Here is a 27,115-nt window from a genome sequence, read left to right as displayed (position 1 = left end):
CTTTATAGCTCTTCAGAATATTTTGAGCCATTAGAAGGGCAAATTTTGCATAATGTTCCCCATCGTTGTCCACTTTTCGTTGTATTTTGCTTGTACAAAGCTATCCAAACGACCAGCAGCAGGATGACGCAATCGCTCTTGTTTGAAGCGAAACTGTCTCGGCGAACGTCCCGAACAATTGATTAAATACAATCATGTAAATTTACACTTTTTTGCACTATTGAACCTCATCAAAAGCAACGTACCTAAATCAATTCAACATTTTGGTTGATCCGCTTTGAAACTTGTTGTTATCGAAATAGTGGATCGCTTCGAAAAACTGGCAATTATTTTCATGAACATTTATCAGCCGAATCTTCACATTCATCGAATTTGACTCGTTGAGAATCATAACCATATCTCAAAGAATTAGGCCCGAACGTAGATCGTCTAAGGAATGGGAAGGAATGTTAGTCTAACACTTGTTGTAACTAGAGGCCATATATACTACTGCGCACTCCACAAGTGTCACGGGAGAACGATATTTGTTAGTAAAAATTTCAGTATTGGTATTATTCGCGCGCGACTCAGTATGTTCCGGTTTCAAGATGCTCGGATGCACCACTAAACTCACTGACTTCCCGAGTGAACGTTTCAACAATATCCTATATTGAAGTTCCGGGAAGTCTTGACTTGATTCACATCTTTTATTCTAGGAAACTGAAGAAAAATTTGCAATATAATCGCGTAAAGAATAAAAACTTCCCTACTTTTTATAAATGAAATTACGTGATACCAAATAAACGAGTGAATAGGTTTTAGACAAAATAGTTGATTCATTGCATTGACATATTCTAAACAGTTGTTATAAAATCATTTTAAATCACCAAATTAAGGTCAACAGAATTCACCCATGTCTTGATTCTGTATTATTTCCGCTTTATTATTTTAATTATTTATTAAAATTATTCATTGGTTATACCGGTTGATCTGGGCAGTCGGCTACCGAGAAAAATATTAATTTATTGTTTGAATTATTAATATCAAGTGTTTTTTTTTATTATGTATTCAATATACCGATATATGTTATAATCCTGAAAGACAATCAATAACATGGAAGAAGAAAACATTACAAATAAAACTTTTCTCCGAAGCTAGACGGAAATTGATAGGTTGAATGAAGAGATAATGTAGTCAAATAGAGTGATCAGAAGTGAAACATTGAAAATATCTGATAACTGAAAGGAAAAAGAAACTCCTGCAATTGTCGCCTTTTACGACATGGAAGCAGGAACCCAGTGGATCTATTCTAGGTTCATTTTTTCCGCCGGATTCCACACGGCATCTAGGCTGGTACTGTCCGGAGTGAGCTAATAGGTACTATCATTCTCCTAGTGGACCCCAGCCTCTTTTACGTGAACAAAGCAGAAAAGCTCCTAAAAACTCATTTTTACATGAGTAAGTCGAAAGATAATACGTGAAATTGCTAATGCTTTCAAAATTTTAACACGATTCTAGCGTGGGCCAAAACTTTAGCACTCCAGCCCTTAGTTCGACGAGATCATGGAATATTTGGTGTGTATTTGATCAAAATATGCACTCACTTTGCTCGGAAATGATTCCAAAGATTTACACAAACTTGGATTGAAATGAAAGGTCTTATTGTTCCATATTCCTGACTTTTAGTTCCGAATTACAAGGTTTCGAAATTACAGGTTTAGAATCATTATATAAAGTGACGATGGAAATCTTAAAAGATCTTCAAACCTGAACTGAAAATTCTTCCAACTTTTAGATCTACTGGCATATCTAGTTGTTTTCATTCGAGGTAGATGTGTTGAAACAACTCTTTCTCACTACTTTGGCTGTTACCGGAACCGATATAGTGTGATTTTATTTGGGGATCGACTAGTACGACATGTCAGTAGGAAGAAAACTAACACCACATTTAGTGATTTCACCCATTTTCCCCATTTATCGTGTGTAAGCATTGTAGATGCATATAGAGCAGATGTAAGGCAATAATGTCTTATATCTGCCTTTTACAGCATGAAAAGCGAATATGTGATTCAGTGGCTGGGTAGCTATTTTGCAACACATTTTGCTGGATTATGGAGAAGCGAGTAAAGGAATAAATTTTATTATGTAGGCAGATAGTTTCACTGCTCTAACACATAATAACTGCGGAAACAGCATGAGTGTCAGTACCCTGGAGAAATCAGAAAGTCAGATCATGATACAGTATCAGTAGCACGTGCTTTAAATATTACAAGGTATGGACAATTCCAATTTGACTAGAATTTCCAAAAACTGCTTTCCCGGGCAAAAATATTTAATTTCGTCCTTCGAGCTGTAATCAGCCGATACTCATTTATCTATCGACCCCAAAACAGGTACACATTGCGAATGGACAAAAAAGACACTTAAACACATCCTGGGTATCCGCGGGATTGCGTAATCAATTTTACATCGAAAACACTTTTCGGTTATTTAAATTTTCGATGTCAAATTTCTCAATTTTAATTATTTTTTTGTAAGCCTCCTTCCTCTTCCATGACATCAACAAATAACCAACTATTTCACTTTGAATAAAAGCAATGTACTGATACAAACAAACCTGAAACGGTTATAAGATCATGTGGCGAATATACAAAAATAAATGTTTATGCTAGTAGTGATGTGTTTTATTAAATACTAATAGTTGTGACTGTATTTGAAATATATTAGTTTTAAAGTACTATACCTTATGATCAAAAAAGAACTGAAATTTTCATTTTAAAATTCCCGTGCTTGTCCAATCGGTAAACTTTTATTCTCTCAACGTTGGCGACACTTTGATACATATTCTGTCAAATTTTGATGCATATCGTACGATTAGTTTTTGTTTGGCGTCTATACAAAGAAGTTGAAAAATTTTCGTGTGGCGATTTTTATAATGGATGAAAATTTAGAACAACGGCTCGCTTTCGAAGCGCCATTCGGTCGATTGTTGTGCGGTTTCGACGTCATATTCATAGATCCACACCTCATCACCAGTTATGATGCATTCGATGAATGTGGGGTCACTATCTGCGTTGGAAATCATCTCTTTGGCCACATAAACATGACGCTGTTTTTGAATGAAATTCAGCTTTTTTGGCACCAGCCGTGAAGCGACGCGTTTCAAACCCAAAACATCAGTTAGAATGTGTTTGGCTGATCCATAAGAGATGCCCAACAACACAGCAATCTCTCTAATCGGTACAGAACGATTTTGCAACATGATTTGCTTCGCCGATTCAATGTTTTCTTCAGTAACAGATGTTGTTGGGCGGCCAGGGATCTCATCATGATCCAAGCTTGTACGACCACCTTTGGAGTGTTTATACCACTCGTATGCCTGTGTTTTTCCTAGACACTATTCACCAAAGGCCTTTTCTAACATTTTCAACGTTTCGGAACACTTAAATCCATTTGCAACACAAAATTTGATGCACGCACGTAAATTTTCATCCATTATAAAAATCGCTACACGAAAATTTTCCGACTTCTTTGTATAGACGCCAAACAAAAACTAATCGTAAATTTGACAGAATGTGTATAAAAGTGTTGCCAACGTTGAGAGAATAAAAGTTTACCGATTGGACAAGCGCGGGAATTTTAAAATGAAAATTCCGGTTCTTTTTTATCATAAGGTATATGCACACTAAGAAAAATCGTGTAAATATACATCTTCATAGATGCACACAAAAGGACCGTCGTAATTTACTAAAATTGACAATTCAGAGCATATAAAGACAAGTCATATCATTAAGTTCACAATTGATTTAGCTGATGTTTACGTCGATACAGACACAAATATTATTTTTACATGTTAATAGATGTAAAGCATACATTTCATTTTTTCTAAGAGCATCCATTATGGTGAAGAAAACCTAACGTATATTGTCTTTAGAAATAAACGGATTTATGAAAAAATATAGAATTTCGTATAAAAGTCAGATAACTTATCACTGAGGTTATTATAAATGATTTAGAATAAAAATAAATGAAAATGGTAGGTATTCGCGATAAATTTTATGGTTCTCAACAATGATTGCGATCCCTGGGTCTTTTTACAGTACTTGCTCTGACATATTCAGATCTATCAAACCGACCAGTGATCAAATGTTATGTCGTTTTCGCTCGATGCTAAACCTAACTCAGTTTCCATCCTACGGGCTGTCAAACCGTTTGTTTGAAGTTAGTTTCGAACCTAGTTTCACCGTCATTGAACTGAAAATCTAGTCAGTTTTGAACCTGGTTTTTATATCAGATTTGCTTACGCTCCGCTGTGTACTAAGTGAGACTCAAGGTTTCGTGAAAAGTGTAACTATCCTGGGCCAGTTTTCAGTTAACCTAGACATTTTTCAAAAAATCCAGTGATATTCAAACCGGCCCAATCGGTTCAGTATCAACGAAGATACAGTCATTTGAAAATACCGATCCGACTATTTTTGAAGATTGATGGTTCGTGTAAGCAGCCATGGCTGGAGGAGTGCCATGAAAATTTCCAAACAAAAATATTTTAAAATTCATATTTATGCATTTGAAATTTTCTGTGATATACAATATCGCGTTAATGTCATCCAAATATTCACATTACATTAAATTTGATCAGTATCCAACGGAGAAAACAGATTGGAAAAATTACATGCGAATGCAACTATGTAATGAAAACCGCGAAAATGTTACCGCATAGATGGGACTCGAACCCGTAGCTAGCTCCAAACTGGGAATATTATTTTTCAAATTAAACTATCCTGCGTAGAGGAGACACAGGTCTAAAGCTTGCTTCATTTAGAATCGGAACAAACTTTTGCTCATATTGTGGCGCTCCTGGTGGACGGATTTAGAAGTTCTTGGCGCCCACGTGTCGGGAATTTTGTCAGCTTCACGTATGATTTTTGACATTCCGCAAATCGACTGTATTTTGTAAACAATCAACATGGAAACCGAAAGAAGGGAAAAAATTGTGCACAGTTGTTTGGAAAATCCATTGTGGTCTGCATATAGGCTAGCTAAACAGCTGAAATTGCCCAGAAATACCGTATGGCGCGTTATCAAACGGTATTAGGAGCCATTGACGACGATTCGGAAGCCTCAAGCCAATTGTCGGAGTGGAACTGTCGACCGGAAACAGCGTGGTAAGATTTTGAAGACGATTAAGAGAAATCCTAATCTGTCGGACCGTGATTTTGCCAGAAAATTCGGTGCTGCCCATAGTACCGTGAAGAGAACTCGACTCCGGGAAGGAATCAAGTCGTATCGAGCTAGCAAACAGCCAAATCGGACCATAAAACAAAATAGTGTGGTCAAAATTCGTGCTCGGAAACTATTTGACCAGGTGCTGACCAAGTTCGACGGGTTCTGATGGATGATGAAACCTATGTCAAGGCTGACTTCGGGCTAATCCCAGGTCAAAAATTTTACTTGGCAACGGCTCGGGGGGACGTTCCAGCCAAATTTAAATTTGTTTTTGCTGACAAATTTGCAAGAAAATTTATGATTTGGCAGGGCTTTTGCAGCTGTGGCAAAAAACGAAAGTTTTCCTTACAAATAAGACAATGACATCGGAACTATACCAAAAAGAGTGTCTCCAAAAACGAATTTTGCCGTTCGTTCGATCCCACAACCATCCCTTAATGTTTTGGCCAGATTTGGTAAGCTGTCATTACAGCAAAGTCGTTCAAGAATGGTATGCAGAGAAATGGGTCCAGTTTGTTCCGAAAAACCTTAACCCACCCAACTGCCCCCAGTTCCGCCCTATTGAGAAATACTGGGCAATCATGAAGAGGTGACTCAAGGCAAAGGGAAAGGTTGTCAAAGACATCAATCAGATGACGTCCTGGTGGAATAAGATAGCTAAAACGATGGACGAAGAAGGTATGCGCCACATAAGAAGCCGTGTTACAGGAAAAATTCGAGAATTCCTTCGAAACCGTATAATTTGATCCGTATTTTTTCTTAAAAGTATGAAGAAAACGCTACATTTGTATAGAAAAAGATCTTGAATTCAATAATAAATAACTGAAATACAGGCAATTATCTTTGTTCCAATTCTATCTGAAACAAGCTTTATATCTTCTCTTTCTGCTTTCCCGCCAGACACAAACATTACATTGGCAGTGGTGCCATAGCTAATGAGAATTCCTTTTAGATTATTGATTAATCACGGTTCGATACTATTGAAAAAATAAAAAAAAATATCTCTGAGAAATAATGAAAACATTTGTTTCTCTCTAATGTCGTTTTTCATTGAGAACACTCGTGGAGTGTTTTGCTCGATTCGTGCACTTTTCGTGCAGTCGGGCAATCAAAACAGGTGCACTGTGTTTCATTGATTTGCACCGCACGAAAAAAATGCACTTTCGGGCAATTCTCGGGCAACTATTTTGCACCCGTTTTCTTTTCCGAGCAGCATGCGTGCAAACCAAACTTTACAAAACCGTTTCATTGATCGGCTGTCAGGGCAAAACACTGGCACCGAGCGAGTGGAATCAATGAAAAATGACATAAGTTATCCGCAACTCTGTTTCCTTATCTACCGTTGTCAAGGAATTCAGAAAATAAACAAACCGGTTCAAATATTGCAACCCTTTCAAAATGCATCGTCCATCTAAGAAACCGGAAGCATCGAAATAAAAATAGATAGAAATGTGAGTGCTTTTCGGAAAGTGTCAAAATTTACGATTCAAAACCATTTTCTATTGAATTTAGAAACTCAACTTCATCCAATAATTTGGTATTGACAAGTAAAGTGAACTAGTTGTCAATTTGTTATCAAGTCTTTTCGTGTAATGCGAGAGTAAAATTATTTGTGCACAAATAACGATAGTGCTACTTGACTGTTCTGCGGTTAGGGTTCAGGTGAAAAGGACATGAGTAATATGTAGACAAAATCGACACGGAAAGACCGAAATCAGCATTTTGGCGAAAAAATTTGGTGATTTTTTTATTTTAGTTAGTTATTTTTTGAGACAACTAAAAAAATCTTACTTTTGCTAATTTAGATTTTTTAATTCTCATTCTCTTAATAATAAAAAATATTTGTTAAAATGGCTAATTTTTTAGTTGAATTCACCAATTAAACGTGCTGCCATTTCTTAGCTAAGGCACACTTCATTTCCAATCAACTAATTTTTTAGTTCAATTAGAGAAATAAAACGTTGTTTTCAACCAACATAAATAGTTGAATTGGCTTCTGCAATTTGCAGCTATATGGCGCACTGTCACCGAAAAAACGTTAACACCGTAATGACTACTAGCCACTAGATGGCACACTACTACCGAAAAGAATTTATGTCGCGGTTGTCTTTTCTATATTGGCAGGTATAAACGCGGTGTTGTATTGGAGAAAAAGACATAAACGAGACATGAACTTCTTTTTGAAAATTTTTCTTCTAAATCAATGTTTTCTTCATTTGACTTCGCGAAATCGACTCTTTCACTGAAAACTTTGAGCACTCGGAAAACAAAAACCGAATACAAGTAGAACACCGGACGATAAAATCTATCCGTTCTGTTTGGAAATTTTCTGAAAATATCAAAAGCAGTGCATCATTAGAAGCTGCACACTGTGTGGAGCGTTTCTTCCTTGTTCACCTAGAGGAAAAAAAACAACAAACTGATCGACAGCAGCAATCACATTTGATTAATTGCACCACAACCGATATCGCGTTCTCACGCGCAACTTGAACCATTTTCGCAAACTCGATTCGCTTCGTCTCTTCGTCAACATTGCTGCTGATAATCGTCACATGCCTACTTGCGCCGCCGCGGTCAGACCGGTTTACCGGTTATCTGGTCCTCAACTCGACTCTCAGTCGCGGTATCTCAGTTGTCTGCTTTTTGTTCGGCAGGAGGCAGGGCCACGAAAACGAAAGTAATATTATCGGTTATGCTTTCACGTAATACCTGAAGTCAGTCAGTCGACTTCATACATTTGTGGAAAGGCGAGAACGAGGCGAACCAGTTGCCGGGGGAAAAAAGGGTCGTACCGGTTTGGAAGTGGCGTGTGTGTGAGAGAGAGAGAGGAAGAGAAAAAAAAACAACAACATAGAAACAACATGCACCTTGCGGCACATTGCGCGGTGCGATTGTGTAATCGAAGTGGACGGGTTGTCGAAGCAATTGCCTAGCTGCGTATTCTTGCGAATTCGATATCTGTGTCACGCGGGAAGCATCATTCAGCTCGTCTTGGGTGGTGCTCCTGGGTGGGTGTTCTCATGCTAACGTTTCACGAAGCGAGCTAGAATTGCTTGCACAACTAGCTGCCGATCGCTGGCATTCAAATAATTGCATAATTCTGAGGAACGAGGATGCCTCTATTCCTGTAATCGAACGAAAACAGACAGACCAACGTTTGATTGGAAGATGATTGCCCGGCAGACCATTCGTGAGACCTACAGCCAAGAAGCTTAGTCTGTCTGCTGGATGGTAAATTTGAAAGTGGCAGTTAGTTTCGGAACCGTTGCTTCTGTTCAGTTGAGAATTGCTTAACATGACTTGACTAGTATACCGGAGAGTATGTTTATTTGCGCTTTTTTTGTATTTTGTACGGCTTCTAGCTTTCAATTGGCCGGTCGGTGCCATATGACCCAGTTTGCTTACGATGTTTTTTTTCTCCGCACGTTCCTTCTCGAGTTGAAGAAACTCCACGGCCTAACATGTGCAATGAAGGTTAGTGGTACGCGAAAAAAACGGTTTTTTAAAGAGCTGCTGCATCCAGTCCAATTCGCACTCGTTAATTTGACAAATTGCGCTACAAACAATCAATATCCACTTGAACCAGACACATTTATTGTTTTGATTCGACGAAATTGGAACTCTTTCCGATAAAAGCTTACCCAATCAGTGGAACTCGATCGCCGGTCACGACATTCAAAATAGAGACAGGAAAATCCAATGTTTTCCAAAACTCGGAATCAGTTGGTAAACAATTCCAGGAAACCGAACTGCGATGCGTTGTTTGATGCTTCGCGAGCAGCGTTGTGTCTGTGTGTAAACACTTGAGTGTTTAGAGCAAAACACTTGAAAGAAAGCGAACGGGTTCAGGTTTACAGTGAAACAGTGATATCTTATCTCTGTTTGCACTCAACGGTACGACTGAGCTGAGGTCATTATATTGTAGGTACCGATAAGGGTTTGTTGTTCCTAGTGACTTGGAAGGGAAAGTGGCACAAGGCTTATGTAGGTTGGGTAAGGGTCTAGACTATTATAGATGTTGACTCATGCGTGCAAGATAACAGTGTCGTAATTGCAGAGTTGTCAACTTTTCAATTTGAAAGTGTGAAATTACATCCTGACAAACAAACAATTATTTATCTTCGAGCGAGCAATAGTTGAGGACAGCAAATTAATGGAGATTGGATCTTTATTTGATTCATTTTTATGCATGTCAGCCTGATTCGTGCAACACTCGTTAAACCAGAATCGATGGTCCTCCAGGCTATTCTCTTCCCTGTCGGAATACCGTAGTGTCTCAATATTCAACCTATTGATAATCCTACATAGTTCTTCATTAAATTTCGTATAAAACCTAAAAAACCTATACACTGAGGAAGGATGTAAAAACAGTTCCGAAATACCCGTATCTGTATTATAACGTTAGCCTAAACGCAGAAAAACAACAACTAGTTCTTCTGTGAGCATATCTGCCGTTTTACGTTCGCAGTGTGAGTTTTGCTTCAAACAAGAGCGATTGCGCTAGCCACCTGCTGCTTGTTGATTTCATTTCAGAAAAAGAAAACGAAAAGGGGACAATGATGGGGAACATTATACAAAATCAGCCATTCTAAGCTCTTTGAATTAGTCGTTTTGGATATACACAATTGCTTTAATGGTATATCTTCAACTCAGCACGGTTTCATGCCAAAACGATCTACATCTACGAATCTTGTGTGTTATACTTCCTATGTCATTCAGTCGTTACAGGCGCGACAGCAGGTTGACGCTATATATACTGACTTCTCCGCTGCTTTTGATAAAATAAATCATCAAATAGCTATTGCAAAACTAGGAAGACTTGGATTTAGCGGTCCTTTTTTGAACTGGCTGCAGTCTTATTTGATTAACCGTACTATGATAGTTAAAATCGGTGACTGCACAACCGCACCCTTTCTTACCAACTCGGGGGTACCTCAAGGTAGTCACCTCGGACCCTTTTTATTTTTGCTGTATCTGAATGATTTGAACCTTGCGCTGCAATGTAAAAAACTAGATATCTTCTCCAGTTGGTGCGACCTCAATAGAATGGTCCTGAACACTTCAAAATGTTCCGTGATTTCTTTCTCACGTAAACGCAAAGTAGTTGTATTCGACTATACCATTTCCCAGACTATCCTCAATCGAGAATCGACTGTCAAGGATTTAATGAGCATGAACTTAGCGAGGCACCTCTCGTCGATGATAACATAAACAGGTGAATATTTTGTTGCTAATTAGTTACGGTAATTTTGAATTTGTTGCTCTATTTTTTTTTATTTTTTCGAGTACTTCGCCAAGTTCATATGAAGTTAGCGAAGCCTACCTTCCAAATATGCTTCAAAACAAATCGACGCCTAGTAAATAATTTGTTGCTAATTTGTTGCTAATTAGTTACGGTAACTTTGAATTTGTTGCTCAATTTTTTTTAAATTTTTTTGAGTACTTCGCTAAGTTCATATGAAGTTAGTGAAGCCTCCTTTCCAAATATGCTTTAAAACAAATCGAAGCCTAGTGAATAAATTGTTGCTAATTTGTTGCTAATTAGTTACGGTAACTTTGAATTTGTTGCTCAATTTTTTATTTAGTTTTTTGAGTACTTCGCTAAGTACTAGAAAAATAAAAAAAAAATCGAGCATCAAATTCAAAGTTACCGTAACTAATTAGCAACAAATTATTCATTAGGCTCCGATTTGTTTTGAAGCATATTTGGGAGGAGGGCTTCGCTAACTTCATATGAACTCAAACTCAGTATTCAGAAATATATATAAAAAAATAGAGCAACAAATTTAAAATTACCGTAACTAATTAGCAACAAATTATTCTCTAGGGTCCGACTTGTTTTGAAGCATACTTAGAAGGGGGGCTTCGCTAACTTCATATGAACTCAAACTCAGTACTCCAAAAAATTTAAAAAAGATAGAGCAACAAATTCAAAATTACCGTAACTAATTAGCAACAAATCATTCACTAGGGTTCAATTTGTTTTGAAGCATATTTGGAAGGGAGGCTTCGCTAACTTCATATGAGCTTAGCGAAGTACTCAAAAAAATTTAAAAAAAATGAGCAACCAATTCAACATTACCGTAACTAATTAGCAATAAATTATTCACTAGGCTTCGATTTGTTTTGAAGCATATTTGGAAGGGAGACTTCGCTAACTTCATATAAATTTAGCGAAGTACTCAAAAAAAAAATGAGCAACAAATTCAAAATTACCGTAACTAATTAGCAACAAATTATTTACTAGGGTTCAATTTGTTTTGAAGCATATTTGGAAGGGAGGCGTTATCATCGGTGAGGGGTGTCTATTTGCGTTATCATCGGTGAGGGGTGTCTCGCTAAGTTCATGCTCATAAGGATTTAGGAGTTCTGTTGGATTCAAAACTTAATTTAAAGAATCACGTAGAATATACGATCTCTAAGGCTTCCAAGATGCTAGGCTTCATATTTCGTATTACAAAGAACTTTAATAACATATATTGTCTTAAAGCACTATATTGTGCACTGGTTCGCTCTATACTCGAATATGCTGTAGTCGTTTGGGCTTCCTATTATCAACTCGACATCCAACGCATAGAAGCTATTCAGCAAAAATTTATTCGGTTCGCCCTTCTTCCTTGGAGGGATCCCAACAACCTGCCTAGCTATAGTGAGCGCTGTAAACTTATCGATTTAGACTTGTTATCCGTGCGCCGAGACATTTGTAGAGCTATCTTCGTGGCGGATTTGTTACAATCTCAAACCGATTGCCCCGAATTGTTACATAAACTGAACCTAGCTAATAATTTTCGCAACCTCCGATCTCATCCATTTCTCAGAATTCAATCTACTCGCACTAATTACAGCTATAACGAACCGTTTTCTAGTAAGTGCTGTCTATTTAATCGATATTCTCACTTGTTCGATTTTCACCTATCTCGCAACACCGTAAAAAAATTGTTTCTGAATTACATCTCTACTTTTTAAGTATTAAGGTACATGATACAAATGATGAGGAGGTTTTATGCCTGCTGGAGAGAGAGATTGCCAAATTTCATCTCCATCGGGCTTTTTCCTCCTCCAAAATAAAATAAAATTAAAAAAAAATTTAGAATAGTTTGGTTGCTTTGTGCTCTTTTCTTATTGTGAAATTCGCAAATAATGCTAGCATTAAGCTGCTTCGTGTTCGAGAAAAATGTTCGAAACGTTTTCAATATCGTAGAGAACTCCACAATTTGGCCCTTCTGAAAGCCGGAAACGTATTCCGTACAGCATTTTGATAGTTTCTTTCACTGAAATATGCAAATCCGAAATGAATTAATCGACATCAAAATTCTGGTTATTGCTGGTTTTGTGGCCGTTAGGACCGCCCATATTTTGAAAAAGCTACGTAAAGCGCTCAACCAAAATTGGTTAAGTATTAAATCAATCGGCGCTGTGAACTGTTCGAGCGATTGCGTCATTCGTTTGCATTGGAGAAAAAGAAATAGATCAGGGTCATTTCGCCAAAAGCCATACTTTAAACAACCACCAAAAATTAAAAAAAAAATAAAAAATCAAGCGTTGGAGTTTAGAAAAACATCAACTGTAACTATGCTGCTTTGATTTTTATTCAAAAAATTTATTTATTTATTTAGGAGCAAGGGAAAAGCCCGCTGGAGCTGAGATATTTATTTTCCTTCTCCAGCAGGCATAAAATCTTCTCATCTTTTGTATCAACAGATAACATTTGTCCAAATGATATATAACGAAATCTTAAATTACCCTTATTTAAACTACAAAGCTAACTAACAACTATTGATATCGTCTAATTATCTTAATAAAACTAGCGGGAAAAGATTCGGAGAAAACGAGTTTTAATGGTGTTACGAGATAAATTGGAATCAAATTCATCAGAGTAAGTATTGAATAACGGCCCGGGTTGGTGGTTCAAAGCATAGGATGCTGGTCTTACAAGCCAGTTGTCGTATGTTCGAGCCCCGACCTGGAAGGATTCTTAAAGGTGCCAGTAGGATCCATAGTACTAGCCATGCGATGATTCTGTACACTAAGAATCGGCTGCGAAGTCTGTTGAAACAGAAAGGCCAAATTCCACAAAAGGAATGTAATGCCAGGACTTTGCTAAGTATTGAATACGCGACACATACTCGTTCATTAAAGCAATAAATAATCCTAGCACGAGGAATTTGTTGTAAAATTGATTTGTTGACTTCTCATAAATCTGCGCTGAGATACAGTGGACACAGCAAATCATGATTTTTAAGAAGCGTCCTGAGAAATACTTCTTCACCGACTTGTAGCTCAATAGTTTTCCACGAAAAAAATACAAAATTTTGTTCGAATGCTTTGTATTATGCAAAACATTTGAATTTATTTTGTTGAACGATAAACAAAATCGCAAAAATTATTTTTTTTATTCGTTAGACCCTTATAGCTCAATAGTTTTCCACCCCTCACTTAAAATAGTCGCCCTAGAGGAAGAATGGTCGTGAGGTCCATCAGAAGCTACCCAGGTGTTTTCAATCATGAATTAAGTAAACAGTTTGATACTACCCACAGTACAGTGCAGTGATTTTGCTGTTAACCAAGTGCAATGAGAGCTTATTATGAATAATAAAGTATATCCATAATATATAATCAGGCAGAAAATTTACAGCTGCGGCCTGGGGGCTAAGGTTTTTTATCACTAAGAAAACGAAAACCCAGAGGTTCATAAATACGAATATCTCCGGGAACGGATTCTGCACTTGATCAAGCCACATAAGTAAAATACTGGGCTTTTATGAAAAGCCAAAAAACGAAAACCGTTTGATGGGTCCTATTGAGGGAAAAGTTCGTGAATTTCTTTGAAACCATGAAGAATAACTCGATGTGTATTTTTTTTTCTAAAATTGAGTTGTGTAAAAATGTCCCTCGATGGTTCGCAGTAAGAGGAAGAAGAGTTTTTTGTGGTTCACAAATGTCTCGTAATATTGGAAAAAAGCACTTTGTTTCATTCTACCGAATCTAATTTATACATATTTTTTAAGTTGGATTAATTTTCACCAAACAACGTATAACTGACGAACACTACAATTTACCACAATTAGATTTCAACTTAAGAATAAACTTACCACTTTTTCAATACTAAACACTATTCCTATTGAATCGCCCAGCAAAGCTCGAGTTACACAAACATATCATAACGCTTGCAAATTGATGACTGCAACGAATTATTCCGCGTACTGAAAATCACAGATTGCACTCAGCCGATCGCACTATGATCATTCTTATTGCGATAAATTGAAAAAAAAAACACCCTGGTCGGCTACACTAACGAACATAATTTGCTACAATTTTCTATCTTTTCGAACACGATCTTCATTCCCTAAGATTAGGGTTTGGTGTTCTCGATCATCGAAGCGATCGTGATTTGCATCCTTCGGTGCGGCGGCAGCAAGTTTCGTGATTTTAGGGATTGTAATTACTTCGATGATTGCGATTATAAAAACACAAACAAACTGGTAGTCAATATTCGCGAACGTCGGAGGTCATCCGGTGATCAAGTCAGAACAACACCAGCAGCAGCAGCAGTAACTGAAAACCGATGCACTTTGCTCCTGTCCAAAATAGCACGACTGCAGTGACACTTCAATTACCTTCGTCGCATTAAACTGCGCACTTGAATTGTGCTCAATATATTCAGCTGTTGATGACTTCGGCGGAGCTCTACCAACCTGCCAACACAAGGAGTCGCTGATAGTCTCCGGACACATTTTTGGCAGATGTGATTCGCGTTGCTCATTCCAAAGTAAACAAGTGCGATAATGAGGTCCGATTAGAGCCACTGGACCGGTGTGCGGCGTGTTTGCGTGATCGGTTCCAATCAGCGAGTGAGGCGCAGCAAAAATGTTCTCCTCATCAAAAAGGGCGGTAATGATTTATGACCCCCGTACGTACGAGTGATCTCCGCGTGAATTTCAGATATGGGACACAGCTGCCAAAATAAAGAACGAGCAGAACCGGGACCGAAGACGAAGGAACTTGTTTCGCGAGGTACACTTTTTATACGCATTGAATTCCCATCAGGGATACACGAAAAAAAATTATAAAACAAGTTGATAGTACACGCGATTGAATGCCGCGGAGCCAGAATACACCGTCTGTTGAGCCAGAGGCCATATCGCGAGTGCGACTGAAATACTGTCTCGAAACGGCTAGGCGGTGGCGGCATTCTAGAAGCGAGACAAAATTACTTGCCCGCGATTCACGGATGCCCCGCACACCGCGGGAACGTACGTATTTACGTGTGACGGCTCTCAGTGTATTTCTTCTGATTGTATATGCTGATAGCGGAATACAGCGCAGGTGGTAAAGACTTGGAACAGACTGCCGTCTCGGCTGGAGTTGCGCTTCTGTAAGAATGAAATATGATGCGTTTAGTCTAGCGCTGCCTTTGAGTGTCAGTTTGCGCGAAGCGTTGTTCAAAAGATATTGGAATTCGTTTGTTGTTGGTGGGACTTCGACGGAACCAGGGGGCCTTTGGGAAAGGAATCCTTCATTTCCCTATCCTATCCAATGCAAGTGCGGACCAACTGCAAAATGATTGATTTCATATGTTGAAGTGTCGAACATTTTATTGAAATGTTCAAATTATATTCATGCTTTTCATGTTGAGCTTTATTGAACTATTCGAATATTGATGATAGAAATCTAAAACACAATACTTCGCATAAGGAGAGCCCGAGATTATATTTAGTAAATTTTATAGAATTGATCCGATTTCGCTCTTATGTAGAACGGAGCAAGTTGAGACGATTGAAGAATCATTATAGTAAAAAATTATCTTGATGGCATGTTCCTTAAATTTTCTCTCCATCCATTAGTTGCCATTTAGGCGATTTGGCAACACTCAGAAATAGTTACATGGGTCTCCCGCAAGGCTCATGCCTCAGTCCGCTCCTCTATAATTTTTACGTGAATGACATTGACAGCTGTCTAGTAACCCCATGTACACTAAGACAATTGGCAGATGATGGCGTGGTTTCAGTTACTGGACCCAAAGCTATTGATCTGCATAAACCATTGCAAGATACCTTAGATAACTTGTCCGATTGGGCTGTTCATCTTGGTATCGAATTCTCTGCGGAGAAAACAGAGTTAGTCGTCTTTTCAAGAAAGCATGATCCCGCGCAGCTTCAGCTCCATATGATGGGAAGAATGATCCAACAGGTTTTAACTTTTAAATACCTCGGGGTGTGGTTCGATTCCAAATGCACGTGGGGAGGACACATTAGGTTTCTGATAACAAAATGCCAACAAAGAGTAAATTTTCTTCGAACAATAACAGGATCTTGGTGGGGTGCTCATCCGGAAGATCTAATAAAATTGTATCAGACAACGATACTTTCAGTGATGGAATATGGATGCGTTTGCTTTCGTTCCGCTGCAAACTCTCATATTATCAAACTGGAGCGAATTCAGTATCGTTGTTTGCGAATTGCTTTAGGGTGCATGCATTCGACACATACAATGAGTCTTGAAGTTCTGGCGGGAGTTCTTCCATTAAAAGATCGATTTTGGGAGCTTTCATCACGCCTGCTAATAAGATGTGAGGTGCTGAATCCCATGGTAATTAATAATTTCGAACGACTAGTCGAGCTTCGATCTCAAACAAAATTCATGACAGTATATTTTAACCATATGTCACAGGAAATCAACCCTTCAAGATATATTCCTATCCGTGTCAGCCTCCTAAATGTCCCTGACTCAACTTTATTTTTCGACACATCCATGCAGCGCGAAGTACGTGGAATCCCGGAACACCTACGCTCGATGGAAATCCCAAAAATATTTACAAGTAAGTTCAGGCATATTGACTCTGAGAAAATATTTTACACGGACGGATCACGAATTGAAGAGGCTACTGGGTTTGGTATGTTCAACAATAATGTTTCGGCCTCATTTAGGCTTCAAGAACCTGCATCTGTTTATATAGCAGAGCTAGCAGCAGTTCATTATAGTTTGAGTGTAATCGTCACATTAATTCCAAACCATTATTTCCTCTTCACAGATAGTCTGAGTGCAATTGAAGCCATTCGCTCAAACATGACTGGCAAGACTGAACCGTTTTTCCTGGGCAAAATAAAACAGTGCCTGAACGACATATTGAACAATAATTATCTAATCACTATAGTCTGGGTCCCGGCTCATTGCTCCATTCCTGGAAATGAAAGAGCCGATATTTTAGCCAAACGTGGTGCTATTGAGGGTGAAATTTATGAGAGACCAATTGCTTTCAACGAATTCTATAGCTCGTCTCGCCAAAGAACACTTGCCAGCTGGCAAGCTTCTTGGGATAAAGATGATCTGGGTCGGTGGATGCACTCAATTATTCCGAAAATATCGACAAAGGCATGGTTCAGGGGACTGGATGTGAGTAGAGATTTCATTCGTGTGATGTCCAGACTCATGTCCAATCACTACACGTTAGATGCACATCTCCTTCGAATTCGGCTCTCCGAGACTAATCATTGTGCTTGTGGCGAAGGTTATCGAGATATTGATCATGTCGTTTGGACATGCGTGGAGTATCGTGATGTCAGATCTCAACTAATAAATTCTTTGCGTACCCAAGGTAGACTATCCAATATCCCAGTTCGAGACATTCTTGCTTGTCGTGACCTTTCATACATGAAACTTATTTATCATTTCATAAAGAAAACTGGAGTCTCAATTTAATAAAGGCCCCTTTCAAGACTTAGTTCTGATCCCAGCTGCGTCCATGAGTTCAACCAATAGCTAAATTAGAATAAAAATAATGTAATGATACAAACAAACTCGAAACAGTTTATGAAATTATTAACAAAATGTCTGAAAATAACAGCTTATTTTATAATTTATAGAAGTTAATCGTTTGGTTTAAATAATATTTCCGAGTAGATTTCATAATTAATGACGAGTTACCTAAGATGATATTTAAGTAATAAGAGAATATGTTTTAATAAATGCAAAACGTTGTGACTATGCTAGAATTAAATTAGGATAAGAATATTATGTAAAAGTGATGCTACGGCGAAGAAAAACTTATGTAAACTGCCTTAAGAAATAAACGTATTTATGAAAAAAAAAATTAGTTGCCATTTATTGTGTAACTACTCCTTCACGAAACTTCATGAGACGGGAGTTTTTTCGTTACCACATCATTTCAAGTTAAAAGTAGCTGAACATGCCTTTTCTGAAGATCATGAACTCACTACCAACGACATAAAAATCATAAGACAAATTTCCAACCCATGGAAATTAGACACAGCTGAAAGTTTAGAAATCTTCAAAAATAACTCCATTTCTTTATTGAATCGTGACCAAGGAAATAAGCCCTCCTGGCTATTCAAGCTATTACCGACACATAAGATACAAATAGATTCAGGTAATACTTAATCCCTTAATATCCCACTTCTCCAGTTTGTTGCCCTCCGCTGACAATCAAACTACCGTTTTACCCGTCTGTTACTACCTGTTTCTTCCCGTTTTTACCCGTTGACAATAAGACATTTCGTATAAAAGGAGCAGCATTACAGCATTCTTTCAAACAAACTTATAAAACCGATACACTGAAGAAGGATGTAAGTAACATTCCGAAATACGCGTATCTGTATTGTAACGTTTGTTATGCTTCATTAAAGTAGAGTGACTTTGTGAAAGTGTAATAACGTGACAGTGAAATAGTGGAATTAAATGGTACAGAAAAAGTGAAACTGTTCAAACATTCAATTATATTGATCGTTCTATCGATTTTTTTTTGAAAATCAAATCCTCTACTGCCGCTTCAAGTCTAATTGTCACATATACATAGGAAAAACCCTATGATATGGGACAATTTTACGTAGAACGCCAGTACCCCTCTTGAAAAATCGCTCTTTATTACAAGCTTTAGATCGAAGATGGCGTCGATAGAAGAGCAAGTGCGAGAAGTAATTGTGTGCGGTTGCAATGAATATCCGGATGTATCAGTAAGAGAACTTGCAAAAAAGCTTGTTTTTCCTGCCAGCCATGCCTATAACGTTCTTAAATCTTTCGATACATGTTTGACAATAGCCAGGAAAGTCTGGGAGCAGAACAAAAAACGGATTTCAGAAACCTCCAGAAGAAAGTAATGGTGAAGCAAATATTGTAGAGGAGACCAGATATTTCGGTATGTACTGTGGCTAGAAAAACAAAAACAAGGTCTTAAACTTTCGTGCATAACACATGTATCAATAAGTCCCGAGACTAACAATGGAAACAACATTTTTTTGCAAATTTTTTTTTATTCGTCAACATAATCACCTTTCAGGGTGATACAATGGTTCCAACGTTTTTCCAATTTTTCAATACCATGTTTATAAAAAAATTTATCTTTCGCTTCAAAATAAGCTTCAGTTTCAGCGATGACCTCCTCATTTGAGCCAAATCTTTTTCCCTGGAGCATTTTTTTTAAGATCAGCAAAGAGCCAGTAGTCACTGGGGGCTAAATCTTGCGAGTATGGGGGGTGGGAAAGCAGATCAAAGCCCAATTCGTTCAATTTCGCCATTGTTTTCATCGACTTGTGGCGTTGCTGTTTTTGTTCCATCGAAAGCAATCGCGGCACCGACTTGGTTTTTACCTTTTTCATGCTCAATTTTTCATGAAGGATAGTAAATACACTTCCATATGATATCTGTGTCATCTCAGCAATCTCACGGAGCTTCACTTTACGATCTTTCATTATAATTTTTGTCACTTCACTCACATTTTCCGGTGTAACGGCTTCCACAGGTCTACCCGAGCGTTCCGCGTCATTTGTGTCGGTACGACCACGTTTAAACTCGGCGAACCACCGACAAATCGTTGCTTTTGATGGACAAGAGTCCGGATAACATTTTTCAATCCATTGTTTCGCTTGCACGGTTTTTTTACCCATTAAAAAACAATGTTTTATCAGAACACGAAACTCGGTTTTTTTTATATTTTTTAAACAAACTACAAAACGACTTTACTCCAACCTCGATAACTCAGCTGTTTCTGGTCGGATCGACTCAAAATTTTGACCCGTTTCAAGCAAAGGTTAGTACTCTAGAAAGACGTGGTTACTGGTTTACTACGAGCGCCATCTCTGCTTTAGTCTCGGGACTTATCGATCCATGTGTTATTTCCAAACACCGGCAAGAGATGAACTCGTTAAAAGTGAAAACTGTACCGAGCCGAGAAACAGAATGTGACGGCTAAAACCCGGGCTCACAAGTTGTATCGTGAATATTTGACAAAATTTTCCTGCGTGATAATGGACGAAGAAACTTCTGTGCTGGAAGACTTTAAGCAACTTCCCGGAATGTCTTTTTAAACTGCCACGCAACGGAACGGCGTAGAGGAGCGTTCAAGAAGGAAGAAAAATATCAAGCGTCCCAAACCATATTCGGTTTGGCAAACAATATGCAGCTGTGGTCGAGCAAGCCAAAGCTTCATCACTACCGAAACGATGAACAAGGAAAAACACTGTGAAAAATGCTTGGCAAAACGATTGTTACCATTCCTACGCTGTCATGACACTCCATCGCTATTTTGGTTGGATTTAGCATCTTGTCAATAAAGCAAAGATGTTTTGGGATGGGATAAAGCGAATGGACTCCATGTTGTACTGAAAGAGGAAAATCCTCGTAACTACCCTTAACATAAACACTAAGCTACAACTATAAAAAAATTTCGAAAATCTTGGACAAAAGCAGCCTAATCGATGGTTTGTTTGCCAGCAACAAATATGACCTGAAATTGCTCTATTTCGATTAAACCAACTAAACGAAATCTAACAAACGAAGCGAACCTGCATTTCTGTTCCTTCTGCATATGTAAGTCAAGCTAAACAGCATGAATCAGCAGCATAAAACACGTAGTAAAATTATTACTTTTATTATTATTATTATTATTATTATTAACATCATTACACCACCGGGACGGTATTACTGCATTACTGGATGTGAAAATTTCATATTTTTTTCAAATTAATTTGAATTCAATGACATTCGTTTATTCTTTCGGTCGTACTGATTATAAAATAGTTATAATTTTTATCAACCGCAGCACCGTCTTTTACCAATATCACACACTAGTAGCAGACATCCGTAACCGTTTCGATTTCTTCATAGTGTGTACGAAATAGAACAAAGCATGCAACGTTTGTTTTGTGTTTTCTTCGTCTTTCGGTGTGGTACATATTGTCATTCTATATGGCGATATGTAAACTTTGACACTCATCGCCCTGTAACTGCGGAACCGGATCCGGATGAAATTACACAATAGCTTTCAATATAATATGAGCATTAATTTAAATCAAGATTTGTGAAAATCGGTTTAAGTATTGTAGCGAAATCGAAGTAAGTTCTATTTTTGGAGTTTTTCTGCACCACTTTTGGTGCTTCCGGAACAGGAAATGAGGGGACCAGCAGTGCCGAATTAAGCTTTTATGCCCAAAAACTAACAAGCTCTGTAAATTAGAAGAATTAATCGGACAGTTTTTTGGGATTTGTACCTGTTTTTGATCATCGTTTGTGAAAAAATACTACTATAATTGGTAATTTTTCAATATTCCGGAACCGGAATAAAATGTCCTAGGATCTGGATAAAATGTTCTAGAAATTTCTAGAAAACTATAAGACTTTTCATTTGAATCTTATACCGTTTTCGTTTATTGATCAGAGCAGCCCGAGAGGTGAACTAGAGTCGCCAAAACAACATTTGATGAGTTTGTTTTAGCAACCTGCGGTCGCTCTAGATCGGACTCAAATCGCGTAGTTTCGCTATGAAAATTTTCTCGGGTCGCACCACGCATCCATGCGAGTTTGTTTATTTTTTCATTTTTATATGAGTTGTTGTTTAGGGCGCGTACCACGTGTTCGTTTTACTCGGAGTCAGAGTCGCCCGCGTGTATGTTCAAAAACGAAAACGGTATTAGTTTGTGAAAATCTGTTGAGCTGTTTCAGAGAAAATTGAAGGACACTTTTTCTCTAATTTTCACATATTACCATGTAACTCCGGAACCGGAAGTCAAATCCAAATGAAATTAAATAGCAGGCTATGGGACCATAATATCTTTTATTTGAATCTTAGTTTATTAAAATCAGTTAAGCCAAAAGTGAGTGCATATTTTCTCCATTTTTGGTGCATATCATCCTATATTTCCGGAACCAGAAGTCGGATCGGGATAAAATTCAATAGCAGGCTATGCGACCATGACATCTTTCATTTAAACTTTAGTCTGTGAAAATCGGTTCAGCCATCTCCGAGAAAAGTGAGTGCATATTTTTGTTACATACATACATACATACATATACACACACACATGGACGAACACACACACAGACATTTTCTCAGTTCGTCGAACTGAGTCGAATGGTATATGACATTCAGCCCTCCGGGGCCTCGGTTGAAAAGTCGGTTTTCACAGTGATTGCATACGTTTCTATATGAGAAAGGTAAAAAATGTTATTTTACATTGAAAATGCAAAAAACATTAAAAAATGCATGAAATTTCGTTAAATCGGGTTGATTGAGGAATCAATTTATACCATTTACTTTTGAAATGATACATTACTTTTATTTACCCCAACAACATAGGGCTAAATAACACGATAAAACTTCGTCAAAACGTGAGATCAAGCAGTTATCAATCCATTGCAAATTAGTTGGTGCATGGTTTCACGTGCAGTGTTGCATGTGGTCCCGTCCTGTTGTAGCAAAATTTCAATTGACTGTACCTTTCGTTGAAGAAGTGAGACCCGATAACCGATCCAAACAGAAACTTTTTCAAGATGTATTGGTGGCAACTGATTTCCTTCTGGTTACACTCCACTTTAAATTTGACAGTTCTGCTTATTCTCATTGTTTTTAGTCAAGAATAAAAGAGTTACCTAAAACAATTTGTCAAGTTATCAAATTTTCGCAAAAATATTGACACAACTATAACAATTGTGCAACTTACCAAAAACCAAACCAAAGTTATGTTTCGGTGGAAGTCTGATAAGTTGCAGTTCTGGTTGTCTTAATTGTATCAAATCCAATATATTATACCGAAATCTCTTGTGAAAAAGCGCAATAATGCTTTATGCAAAAAAGCAAAATCATTTACCAGATGGAGAATCTTTCTGTAACAATGCCAAATTTTATGCCAAAAGTCATTCAGCCGAAGGGCATTTCATTTAAAGCCGTTTTGCCAAATGGATCGTTTTACCGAAAGGGTAGACTCACTGAAAGGATTATGTAACTGAAAATATTATACAGAGCAAAAATTAATGACAAAATTCAAAATTCGGATAGGTGCAACTTTGCTTAAAAATCCGAAGTATTTTTTTAATACAAAAACTGAATAAAAACTTCGAGAGCAAAAACCGGGCTCAGAATTTGTAAAGCAAGAATTTTTTTTCAAGAACCGGACAAAAAACTTTGAATGCAAAAAAAACTTAGCCAATTCTTCTAAAATGAATGTTTTTATCCTGTTTCTGCATTCAAAGATTTTACCAACTGCCGCGGTGGGAACGCAGCATAGATCAGGTTTCCCGTAATAAACAAGCCAACCATGCATCACATATATTTATTTATCAAAATATTTTAGCAACACTCTGCAGAATTGAAAAAAAACTTACATTCAATTCAATGATAACAAATCATTATGCCAAAAATTTACACTGTCATCGCGAAAATGGGAATGTTTTTGATTAAATTTAGATGGAGGTCACTAAAATTACTTAAATACTTTTCGATAAAACATGAGTGGCCCAAGGCATAGACTGGCCCAATGCTGCCGACTTTCCCCATCCGGTTTTTGCTCTCAATGTTGTTATCCGGCTTTTGCATTCAGAAATATTTGAACGAGTTTTCCAAACAAAGCCACACTTATCCAATTTTCGCTTTCAGCCTTTTCCTGGAAATGCCATTCTCAGGATCATGAATGAATCTGAAAATCTTCTTTTTACGTCTCGTCTTCGACTCATCAATGCATTAGCAGGGCGTGTTGGACTGCTAATGCCACATCGTGGATCAACATAATCCACAAAGCAGACGTAAAGCTAATGCTTATTTCAAAACACTTATATTGGAGGGGGTAGGGTTTGACGGATTAAAAAAATATATTTTTGCGATATTCTTAGAGCTATTGTTCAAAACAATAAATTTAAATGTTTTGCATAATAAAAATATTCGAACAACGTTTTATAATTATTTTTTTTTGGAAAAATTTTAAGAGTTTTCCTTTCATTATCAATTTCATCGTAAAGGAAAAAGCCGAAATTCACATTATGTATAATTCGAATAGCAATATAATGTTTGGCAAGCAGTTTGAATTAACGATCACTGAATAATTAGTCATCACATTTCTCTGCGTAACATAATAAATGGTTGATATTTAAAAAAGTTACATTCCATCATAAGATAAACATGCAAAATATGGAACAAAAATTAGATTTCCTTGGTAGAAGGCAATACACAGCTAAATACAGGGTTTAGAAATGTAAGTGTAGTAACAAAGTTCTGTATTTCATATACGGTTGTCGCTCGAACTGTTTCATAAATGAGTATTCAGAAAATTCTCCATGTCCTAACACCGAATATCAACGCTGCAGCCGTACAATCAATTCGTCTGTCTGTCTGACTTTCTGACTGACTGACGATGACATACATATTATAGCTAGGTCATACGGCCAGTAACGACTACGACGACGACTCTGTTAACGTAGAGTCTGATGTACATTAAGGGTAACGGACAGAGGCGGCCGGTTTGAAACCTGAGACGGATAGAGCCATATTTGCTCATAATCGCATATTTTGTTCCATCTGTTTTCTGTCTCTTTCCAACGTTCCTTACCCATTATAACACTGTTGCTACATTTTTTTTTTGCAGTTGATACAATTAACTACCTATATGTGTACTGTGTAATAGCTCATACACCCGCAACGGGTTGCAAATGTGCTCACTCATAACGTGTTTTGTTTTTACATATTCCTAACTATACTCGTGTCACAGTTGATAGCAAAAAAAAACAAGATGACGTGAGTTTACCGTTGGCATACAGTGATCCTACCCTGGCCGTTTTGTTCACACACGATGAGACGAATCAACATTTGAGGTTGCTGTGTGAAGATGCGGTAACATGATACGTCAATTGATTGTTTCGATTGATTTAACATGAGAACTGACTCATTAAATAATTAATGGGTGTAATATGACCAGATTATAACGTCGATAACGTCATTAAATCCATATTAACTCATCTACTAACGAGATCAACAAATATCACAATTTGTTATGACTTGTTATGTTGTGATTCCATATACATTGAATACGTTAATTTTGCAAATTATTTAACAGTACTCGTGATGAAGGAAAATACAATATTTTATTCTAAACGTCAAAACATCCCCATCCTACCATCAGATAAGATAAGTTTACTGTTCCTCCACGTGTTCAATGTCTATCATTCAATAGTTGTATGCCGGATCCAATACACTTACACTACATCATTCCGGTATACGGTCAAACTTTTCCATGTCGGTAAACAAAATGATAAAACTGTTACCCTACTCATTTGTAGTCAATGGGGAGTCGAATGTGAGTGCACCTCTGCCTCGAACTAGAGAGGTGCTATTAGAATGATAAAGCGAGACGAGGCTAAGTTGGCCTTGATTTAGCGTTCGGGTCAGCCTGTCAGTTTAATTAAGGGGTTACATCACTGTTTAAATGTTATTTATGATGTTAATTGCGGAGTTTTGAATTGTGATCAAATCAGATATAATATCTTCGCTTCAGATCTATCATAGAAAAATTAGAATGACCAATGTAGATTATGCTGTTATTAATCAATTATTCTCTGGAGCAGGGTTGTTTTTGACAGCCAAAAGAATAACTATTAAACTGTCAACCCAAATTATTAAAAAAAATAAATCCAAATTAAAATTATTTTCGAAACGACCCTAGCAAAGTGTTGTTATACGTTCACGCAGAAAAAAGTCGTAGAGTAGGCCGGGGAGAAAATAGCCACGGGGAAAAATGGCCACTCATAATAATTCGAACACTAAATGTTACATGCTTATGTTCATCTGACATGACGTCCACTCAACTGAGTCTCAGTGGTCGGTAAGTGGAAAAGTGGCGATTTTCCGTCAAAAGTAATATTTTCACATTTGGCATCGGCAGCGTAAAAGATGAGCAAACATTCCGAACCAGCGAATAATTTGGACAAATGCTGCGTTTACTAGGACAACTTACTCAATAATCAGCTCCACAAAGTTTCCATTAAGTGTTCCCTTAGAACTCAACCTGATTGTGCGCTCAAGCAACAGCGTTTTCACATGCATGAATAACTCCTTTGAGCCAGATGATGAATCAGATTATGAGTGTAACGTTTTTTTATTCATTTAAATTTTGGTCTTAACTCAAAAACAACAAGATTTTATTTCACATTCTTTTCCCCCTTCATTATTCATATTTCTTTGACAAAATCAGTAATTTTAGGATGAAATGATATTTTTCATGTACGAAACAGGTGTAAAATATCTATAAGACCAAAAATTTCGTTAACATACAATATTTGGACATGTCTGATTGTTTCCTGCGGCAGAATATGATTGGCCATTTTCGCCCCACTCATTTTGACATTTTCGATTTTGATGTTGGTGAACTCTGAACCAGATTGCGCCCGTATTAGTGGAAATATATACCGCAATCAAAATGCGTTTTGTAACTGAACGTTGTAGCCTTCGAACAGTATATAACATTCTGAGTGCAAATCTTATTTTATACACTATTTTTTGCGCAAGACCAAAAGTGGCCATTTTCGTCCCGGTCTCCCCTATATTAGTTTAGGGTAATTCTAATGATATTTTTTGCTCATATAGTAACGATAACAACTCTGGTTTGATTTGTCCAAAAACTTATAAAACCGATAC

At 37.5% G+C, this 27,115-nt stretch overlaps 1 protein-coding gene across 3 annotated transcripts in view; it reads right to left on the bottom strand.

The window, feature by feature from the left end:
* Positions 1–27,115, bottom strand: part of LOC131439510 (supervillin) — a 645,906-nt gene that overhangs the window by 417,093 nt on the left and 201,698 nt on the right. Inside the window, exon 1 of one of the 3 annotated variants that reach the window (XM_058610621.1) lies at positions 14,298–15,380. The exons of the other annotated variants lie outside the window; for them this stretch is intronic. The gene's annotated coding sequence lies outside the window, so the exon portion shown is untranslated. Of the gene's footprint in view, positions 1–14,297; positions 15,381–27,115 lie in introns of those variants that run through there. 3 annotated transcript variants of the gene reach the window in all.

This window comes from Malaya genurostris, chromosome 3 (assembly GCF_030247185.1).
Source record: "Malaya genurostris strain Urasoe2022 chromosome 3, Malgen_1.1, whole genome shotgun sequence".
Classification (NCBI taxonomy): Eukaryota; Metazoa; Arthropoda; class Insecta; order Diptera; family Culicidae; genus Malaya; species Malaya genurostris.
This window is presented reverse-complemented; position numbering and strand designations above follow the sequence as displayed.